The sequence below is a fragment of the Micropterus dolomieu genome, linkage group LG11 (genome assembly GCF_021292245.1).
Source record: "Micropterus dolomieu isolate WLL.071019.BEF.003 ecotype Adirondacks linkage group LG11, ASM2129224v1, whole genome shotgun sequence".
In the NCBI taxonomy this organism is placed as follows: Eukaryota; Metazoa; Chordata; class Actinopteri; order Centrarchiformes; family Centrarchidae; genus Micropterus; species Micropterus dolomieu.
In genome coordinates, this window is record NC_060160.1 from 17,955,306 (window position 1) to 17,965,456 (window position 10,151).

Consider the following 10,151-nt stretch of genomic DNA (forward strand, 5'->3'; position numbering starts at 1 on the left):
ATTGCCATCAACCTTGGCTGTACTTTGTGTTTAGTGCTAATTAGCATGCTAACATGCTTAACTAAGATGGCAAATATGGTGAATATTATGCTTGCTAAATATGAACATGTACAGCCTCACAGAGCTGCTAGCATGGACTCATAGTCTTGCTCGGCCTGTCTGCCTATAAACTTCATCATGTCAAATTGTCCTTTTTATTGCACATGCATGTAAAATTCTTTCTTCATACAGTACCTAAACCATGTGTGCTTTATAACACATTCTTCTGATGTGATGAAAAGCTGTATAGCCCTAGCATAGGGTCACAAGGTCAGCACCAAAGTCACTGCCATGAATCCTAACTCCCACAGATGGGAGGGTGGTTGGCACTGGCCAGTAATGAGCCTGGCATTGGCCTTCTTTCCAACCACAGCCACTGCAAGCCAGTAAAGAGCTCCATGTCACTGGGTTGATCCTAAAAGCTGTAACTCCTCACCAGGCCAGGATCTGTCTCCAAGCAAATCCCGCTCAACCAAGAGGTGATATTTGGCCATACTGTACATCTGCATGGACTGAGCCAGGATGTAGTACGTTGTGATGCACACATTTATTAACAGTTATTAAGAATACTTAGCAAAGACCTTTGGAGGGTAGATGGTGATGAGTATCATCTTGGATAGAAACCTTAAATGTAAGAGTGTATCCATAGATTCAGGGCTGGACTGGGACACAAAATTGGCCTTGGCATTTTTGGCCGAGGCGACCCACCAAAAGCGGTCGGACACCGCTCACCAATACACCATGGATCCATTTAGGAGGTCAGATTAGGGGTGTGATAAAACACGAGACGTAAGATTTGCACAAGATTGATGTCTATAACTACAAGGCAAGAATATATTTTAATAGACCTGCTATTTAGAAAAAAATATTTATAGATGAAATATTTGATAGGGAGATCTGGGGGTCCTCCAGCATTAAACACTTAATTTCCTGCATTCTGGAGACATTTTCTGCACCAATTTATGTGGAAATGTCTTTATTTTTATAAAGGGAAGCAGAAGCAGAAGATTCAGGTGGCAGGTGACAATTCAGAATATAAAAATATAATAAAAAATAATGCAGTAATCAGTAGCTTAATATTATTTTTTGCTTAAATTACTTTTTTTGGACAACACAGAGGTTGCAGGTTTTCTTATTGTGCAAATAAACCTTTCTCATAGCATTTTTATTTGTTAATGTATTTGTATTTGATTTTATGATGTCAAATCATCTAAGGTGATGTCTGTATTTTATGTGGTTTAAAACAAATAAAATGGCTTAAAAGTGTGAATGGTTGGCCTGCTGTAGCAGCCTCCCAGCAGTAGGTGGCAGTGTGAGACTGTGGTTTACCCTCAGGGACCATGATCAAGAGCGCAGGCTCCACTGTTTTACTCTGAATAATTGCGGAGATTTCAGCGAGGAAACATCACGTCTCTCTTTCTCACCATTTTTCCTGTATTTCAGGACACATATAGTTGCCTATGGCTGCCGCTGCCCGGTATCCGTAACACAAGCCATTTTTCAGAACATTTTTAACAAATGCTTTCAAAAAGTGGTGGCTCCATCTCCCCAGCGTCCCCAGTGTGAATGAGCCTCCCTCCCAGCTCCCTCCCTACAGGTTGAGCTACTTCATGCTTACCGCTTCACCTCCACTCTCCTCCTGCTCTTTCTCTCCCTCGGCCCTGCGTCACTTTGTCACTCTGCTTCGCAATCACACGCCTCCTCCTCTGCCTGGCAGGGGCCACCACAGCTCTTTTACTCCTTCGGGTGCCTGTGCCTGCACTAGCAGGGTACAGTAGCTGATGTTGAAGCTCCTGCAGCCCCGGCAGCAAACATAGCCTATCGGTTATTTTCGCGCATTTGGTGGCAGCCGTTTGAAGATTATTATTTTTTGGCTCGCAACGCAGCAGATGGGGTGGGAGCCAGTAAGGGATGTGATTGGGCCAGCCCAGTGTCACTATAGAAAAAATATATGTAAAATAATTTACGTTACACCGGCCCAAAGATGGGTCGGCAAATCGGGCATTTGCCCGGTATGCCAGATTACCAATCCAGCCCTTCTAGATTAACAGTACAAACTGTGTTTGTATTAGATTTAACGAGTTTCTTCACAAGCCCAATGTTTCTAAGTTACCCTCCTCCCTGAACCTAATAAATTGCTGGACCTGGAGTATTCCACAGTACCTAAGGCTCAATATTTGTGAATGAACCACCGTGGTTGGTCTGTGGTTTGGGCCACATCACAACAAAATTGAAGTTCCACAGTTTTTAGTCATCTTTTGAGCTAAAAGTCATTGTAGAGTTTGTCGACTCTGAGGGGAATTCATTCATTCATACTTTCTCCAGTCAGAGGACGAGGTTTTAAATGGGTTTTACTGACCACAACCGTGCAACCACAACAATAGTAGCCACATCTGGCCTGCACATGTGCCATCCCTCTTTGTGTACAGATCAGCAATGACCAACTTGCAGTGTGTTTACAGTGCAGAGCCACATCTCACCTTCACCCGTGTGCTGTGAAGTCAAATCTTAGGGAAAAAAAACAGTTTGACAGCAGCATCAAAGACAAGATGTTAATAGGATTTTGCACTTGCACACATTTAGCTTGGCTCAGAGATGCCGGTGTGAAAGGTTGGCACCGCACACCTACACTACTTACTGTTAAATTTACTCAAGGGGAACTGCCAGGAGCCAGTGAATTAGAGATGTGGATAAAAGAAAAGAGAGGTACAGCACACCTACTGGAAAGTGCTGATCGAGGGGAAGCATGTTCCTGTCCACTGCGGCAATCTCTGCCGGTCAGCACAGTACGGACCACCCCCGTGAGAGGGGAACAGGGTGAGGCTCTGTTCGGACTGACAGAAAGATTGACTGCATCCTATCAGCTGCTGCTTCCCAAACGTGTCGGGTTCTCAGTTTAGATAATGGTAGGCTGCCGCCTAAACCCTTTGAAAAAGAGACTGCGTGTTTTCAGCCTGATTTCCTTTCAGCTATGTTCTCATGAATAGCAGATTCACATGACTCCTCTGGACAGCCAGGGCTGCATGTAAACGATTTTCAGTGCATGTAATCGTGAACATGATATTTTTATCCTGCAGGTCCCCCTTCTCATAACGTTATCAGGTTCCAGGTGCAAGACAGCCTGAAGAGGATATGATGCAACTTATCCAGGCTTCTCTGTGTAAGCATTGTGGGTCATGGCAGAAGTCCCTTCCTGTTCAAGGGTGTCAGCCACCCAACGGGATGATGAGGATACCATCCAGGACACTCTGGGGAGGACATTAAGGCAAGAAACAAGTGAAGACATGAGAGAGGCCACGGACATGGCAGAGAGTGTTTGCTTTGCTCTGGGTGTGAGCTATGCGAGGATCTGCCTGTATATTTTTGTTTTTATGGTGACTGCTTGAAACAAGGCTCCATAGAGGAACCCCCATCAAGGGTCACCACACTACTAGACCAAGAAAATCAGGGAGAAACATGTAAAACAATTGTAAGTTTTTAACTATACCTTCAAAGCACGTTTGAGTCTGAAAATCTTTTGATTCTTCTCCTTTTCGGAACACATGACTTGTGATTTGCATTTTATGCAATAAGTAAGTTACTTGTGGCCTTTGTGAGCAGTTTCTCAAAGATAGGAGTCATGTAGCGCTGACAAAACACAGTTTTTGACAGACACATCAAAGTAGACTGAATAGAACAGAATGCTCAGACTATGGTTGAGATCTAAAAGGGGAAAGGGCTTGTTGCTTCCTCCATGAGGTCAGTCAAAACAAATACATATTCCTGCTCTGGACTGAGAGGTAGAGGAGAGACATGCATGACATGCATCTGATTTGTTTGCTTCATTTGGACAAATCCAAGGAACAGGGAAGAAGACCCACCAGTGACACTGTCCAGGCAGTGAAACCCTGTGAACACACTAAACACTCAAATTCATTGTATCCTTTGCCATTACACTGTCATCATAATCAATCAGGCTGGCAGTTAAGATGTTGCATCACCCCCATTCCACCGCTTTTTGTTTCTTTCCCAGCATTACCCCTTCCAATTAGCCAACATTTTTCACGGACCTGATGGAATCCCCCAACTTTTGAAGGCGTCCATTCCAGACCGCTGTCATCCTTTCAAAGCCTGTTTCCCTTTGCATAACAAGCCAACTGCTCCACAAGGACATACAGATTTAGTCAGATATCCAACATTGTCCATGGACTGTGGTTGAGATATTTTCCATCCACTGAATGAATCTGTGATCTTATTGCAGTCAATAGAGAATACAGCAGCAGGAGTTTTGTGGCAAAGTAAACTACATCAGCAAAGAATTTGCCCAGAAAAACCTATCCAAGGAGGTTTTTACATGGTAATAAACTTCTAACTAAATACACTACCATTTCAGTCTTAACAAAATTCACAAACACACTGTATTTATTACCACATAAATATGAACGCTTTCCATTTTCTGTCTTTTGCTAAGTATGAAAATGACATCAAGGCTGTTACGCAACTAAAGGAGTTCCTGGGTGTTTGTGACAAGGAGACTGAGCTATTTTCTGTTTAGGTTTGTGATTAACAGCACCCAGGTTGCCTCCAGATGTGGCTTGGCCTCAGACACACACTGAGTACATTTTTTGAACAATTCACTAATAAAAGAGTGACCCTACACAACACTATCCATCATCATAAGGGATGACGCAGTGATCTAATAAGTAGATCTGACTCCTCGCTGCAAACATGGAATCATTTTTTATGCTAAATGGTGGACAGATGGCCGAGCCCTCTGTTAGCAATCACAGCCAATGATTACCAAACTTCTCATCACACACTATCAATTGGTGAGACGAAAACAATAAGGTGGTGGGAAACAGTAGTAGGACTAACAGGAATTTGACCATCATAGCCTCTAATATTAGCCAGGCCTTTTTTGGATAAGATCACTGAATGCATCTGTCTTTGTTGTTTTGTAAGAACACCACAGAATCTGTTTATTTTCAATCTACAAACAACAAACAGAGACTTGGTTGTTTATGAATATCAACTACACCCGTCCATTCTATTCTCCATTTGCCCATTATGAAATCCCCTGCAGCCTTAGACAATTTCCAAACAATAAAAACCGGTACAGAACAAAATGTGCACGATTTTAAGCCAAAATTCGCTCTAAAATCTTTCAAAATATCCCATACAGAATGGACATATATCAACGTCTGTCATGCAAGTCTTCATATACAAGCCCTGTGATTGATTCCTCTAGGTTATTTTATCTGATGGGCCAAAACAGTTAAGCAGAAACAGTTGAAGGACAATTTCATTGCGTTATCGTTGTGTTAACAGTTCTTGATAACTGTCATGTTCGTCATCATGTATTTTTCTACTGAGCTGTCACACTGTTTTTATTCATGTAGTAATTTACCTCTTACTCAGAGATAAACACTGGTGTGAAATGTGCCAAGATCCTGGAAGAAAGGAAGCAGGGTACTCATTCTGCACAGAGAGCACTTTTGCTCTTTGAGATTACAGAAACACCACTGGATCAGTTATCATAGGCAACTCAATTCACTCCATAATGACAGAGTAATGAAGTATAACCTTGATATGCTCTTGTGTTTTCATGTTTCATTACATTATATATTACTGGTGTCTTGCATCTTAACATGTGTCATAGAAAAACCTGTTCTTATCTTTGGATAGTATTATAGGGTATATTTTGTTTAAATAAAAATAAATAAATAAAGTGTGTTTTCCAAAATGCCAAACTCAAGTTTAAACATATAAAGCCTGCGAGCTTATAAAATATGATGCATTGTTATAGATTAAACTACCCAAAGTAGTTCAAATGAGTTATGTTCTCTTTAGCCCAGCTACAACATTAAAATACTGCTCACATGTGAATTCATCAGTAATAGGAATACAATGATATAATATGTCACTCTCACTCATCTTTCTTACTCACATGGACCATGCTGCATAATTGGTACTTTTACTTTTGATACAGTACATTTAGGATGATGTACTTTTGTATTTTTACTTAAGTAAAGTTTCAAAGGCCTGTCTTCTATTTTAAGTGGAGTATTTTTTAATTATTGTGTTGCTACTACAATACTGCTAATATCATAGTAATAAGAAAATAAGAGCCCGAAGGCAGAGATTGTCATCTATTTGCTGGTTTACGTTCCATGACTTGCTGGGTCACCTTTTACTCTCTTAGATGCCCTTGGGCAAGGCACTTAGCCCTAACCCTGCCAGCCCTGAGCTGGTGTGAATCATGATGTGAATGTGCACTGCTGTGTGAGTGTGGCGGGCATACTGCTCAGTCAACTTTCACTGGACAAATAGAGGTTGAAATTTAATAGACATTGCTTGACCCTTCAGTTGCAATTCGGTTGCATCTATCCAACACCAATTCCACAAACTAAGTATTGACTGCATTTCACATACTTTACTCCCCGACCTGAAGGAAAATAATGTGCAGTAGGTGACTGCTGGGTCATATACGTAGATGCTTTGTAAATGATGCCATGTGAAGTCATGAGGATCCGCAGGATAAGTAAACTCTCCTCTTCTGGCACTTGAAGCTGTTTAGCAGCATGTCTGTCTGCGGGCTTATTAAAACTTGGCTCCCTAATGAACATTCGCCCTTGAAGCCTGCTGAGTGCTTAGTGCTGCTCAGGAGACGGGGCTCTGGACACACGGGGCCTCTCTTCCTGCTCCCTATGGAGCGCTCGAGTATAAAACTCAGCGGTACCGGCAGGCTGGAGTAGAGTCATATAAACACTTTTACATTACAGTAAACTGGAATGTTAACAAAAGACATTCCACAGAATACATTCTGTAATTCTTCCTCCATGCTTTATTTTTGCGGAAATTCATTTTGCGAGCTTATGGGAAGAGCAGCTTTATTGGCACTGTTTTTTGTTTATAGTTTTGTCGTTGTCATTTTGTCATTGTTGCCTTGGGTGATTTAAACCCCACTTCTGTGGCATGGGAGAGTGAGAGGAAAAGTTCCACATGGGCTGAGACGCTGCAACCATGCCATGACTTCACACTCCACTGTGAACATGCCAATTTATGTTTGTGTGAGTGTAGTGTGGGTTTGTAGACAGTGTTGCACAATAACAGCCCAACAGTTCCCTCAGGGGTGTGATTTACGAGCTGTGATGGGAGACATCCAGGAACTAAGGCCTTCTTCACAGACATGGAAATCCCATTCAGAATAATCTATCTATCTATCTATCTATCTATCTATCTATCTATCTATCTATCTATCTATCTACCGACTCTAGAATCTATTTCATTGAGCTTCTGTGGTGCTGGCTGAGACAAGTTTGACACAAAATAAAAAGCTGTTCAAAGAGATTCCACTAAAGTACCATGATGAATGGAGCAGTTTTCCTAAACATCTGTCGGAGGCCTTAGTATCTGTCTGCCCGGGGGGCTCTTGCAGACAGGTCAACACAGTCAGAGAGGCTTCCTCCCTGAGCCTCACACGCCCATTCTTTCCCTCAGTCCTGTCCCATTGATCACATGGTCAAAACAAGGTTTCATTGATGGCCGTCATACCGACTGGACTGAAGTTTAGTCTTTGTTATATGCTGCTGTTGATGTTGCCCTATTGACCCTTTCGCTGGAGGGATCCCCACCCAACACTGGTGACTGATAATTAGCAAAAGCCTGTGGCAGAAAATACTTTGAGGTCATCTCGGCTAATTGTTGTGTCATCCCCCTTTTCCTTGAAGAGTGCTTGTGGTAAACGGGACGTAGGTTATGGCAGGCCAATGGTTTGTTCTGACTAAATGGACTATGGGGAAAAGGTTTAATGGATTGAAAAATAACAAATTTATCATGCTTAATAGGAAGCTATTCAGGTCAAATTGACCTCATGCGGGGGGTTAAATCGCATCATAACTTTCTGGCGCTAGACCTTCACTGTTAATTGGGGGCAGTGAAGAAGATTTTTCATTCACCTAACTGTTGCTGAAGAGAGCACATGATTCTCGGCTCACAGCTAACCAAGCATGAGGGACCAGCAGCCATCAAACATGAACATTACATGAAACTGAACTCTACATATGGGAAGGAGAACACTGCTTGAAAACACAGTTAGGCCCAAACTACGACACCATACCAAATTGATGTGCTGTTGTGATGGAGGCTGGAAGGCACGTGTCATCAGTGAGTCAACCAGCAAATGTGGTTTATGCATCATCCCTTCCCAGCAGTGAAGGTAAACAAATCTTAACCTGCATTACTCAACAGACTGCAGACTAATATCAAAACAACTGAAAATTTGGTAAATCTTTCCTTTATCCTGCGTGCGGTCAGACTGGGGGCAGCTTTTCTCTAAAATGAAAAAACTCAGTGTCAGACAATCAGGTTTCTGTGCCACAACTGTTTGTTCTACAAACCCTAATTTTGGGGGTCTAGACAAGCAGGGAAGTCAAAACGTCCAAGAGTGGATTACAGCAGACAGTGTCGAAAACATAGATTTCAAGGCAAATGGTTGGGACTTGAATTATATTTTTTTACTTTCAACATAGTCAACAATATAGGCTGTTTTGTTGATAGCTACTTGGTAGAAAATGTGTTAAAAAAGCAGTGACCGTCAGGAGTAAAGTGAATAGAATGTAACGCATTCTGTGTAAGTGTGAACAGCATTTTACAGGTCCTGATTCGGAAATAAAAAAAAACATTTTATTAGATCTGCATGTCAATAAAGTTATATATAAAAAGAGGAAATAGATTCAAAGTAGCCTGTCAACTTGGTGAAAAACTGTGAATTTGTTTCACACTATGACCAGAGGGGCTTCCCTGCTCTTTACTGCATCAGTTTCACTGAAAATTGCACACACCAAATTTAGATGGTTAACTACCGGAAAGTCAGTGGCAGTTTGGTGCCAGACAGTTGGCATGAACTCTGAGGTGCCTGTTTCACCTTTGCCCCAATTTCTAAAATATCCCATCTAATATTGCCTCTGCATCATTCATGTTGTCTGTTATGAAACAGTGTTGAATGGAGCCATCAGTTAGTACTTCTGGGAGATAACTGTGTGGAGCATTTTCTTTCTCCTGTGGCAGGAGGAGGAGGGGGTAATTGGAGCAGATCCATTTCTATCCTCCTGGTAAAGCTGCTAATGTGGAAAATGCTTGACCTTGATTTTCCATGGTCGGTTGGTGGAGACACCATGAAACAACGTGAACGGTGACTGAGGCTGCGAGGTGTGCGGCCATCTATCGTCCCTCCAGGACAAATAGCAGATGAGCCGGTCCAGCGGGCCTAGTGGCCAGGTCACAGCCAGGAGGACTAGAAGGAGGAGAGCCCATGGGGCCCGGGCCAGGAGCTAGAGAGGCACTCTAAATCGAGAGTGAGGGGCCAGGAAAATTGAAAGGGAGGGGAGAGAAAAATGGGGAGAAGGAGGAAGAAAGCTCCAAGTGAAAAGCCAATATGATCTATCACACGCATTAACCCCTACCTCTGCCTTTTCTTTATTTAGTTCTTTGAAGAACCAAAGAAAACATGACAACTAAATACTCAAATTGCATGTCACAGAGGGCACAGTATCCATGTCACACATAGTTAGATATTCCTGCCAGCACTGATTTATACTGTGAATGATTTCATGTACTTTTGAGTGTTTTAAGCTACATCTAATGACTAGAAGGCCCCACGTCTTTGGAAAATGTATGTTTTCTTGAAAGTTATGGTAAGTTATTATTTGACCTAATTGGCTGCCAGCATGATCCACCCTTTGAATCCGCTCCAGTGGCATTTATCATGCAGTAGTGTGACTTCATTCTGTGTATTGTTCATAGGAGACACTTCTAAATCAAACTTCAAGAGACAGAAGGACTACGCCACAAAAGTCAAGGCTGAAGTGGAGGATTTAGAAAACATTTATAGAACTGACCAGATGTGAAAACATTAGCTGGTGCGTATTTCAACAGCCCACCAAGACTACCATCAATAAAGAAATTTTAATGGGATAAAACTAGAACCATAAATTATAATAAATCCACAGGAACCTTCCTTTTTCTGCGTTTCTGTCTGAACTGCCTTAGTCCAACGATCCCGACTGAATGGCCCTGATACAACACAACCAGTGAGACAACTGTTTTACTTTTTGCATATTTAGCCCCTAGAT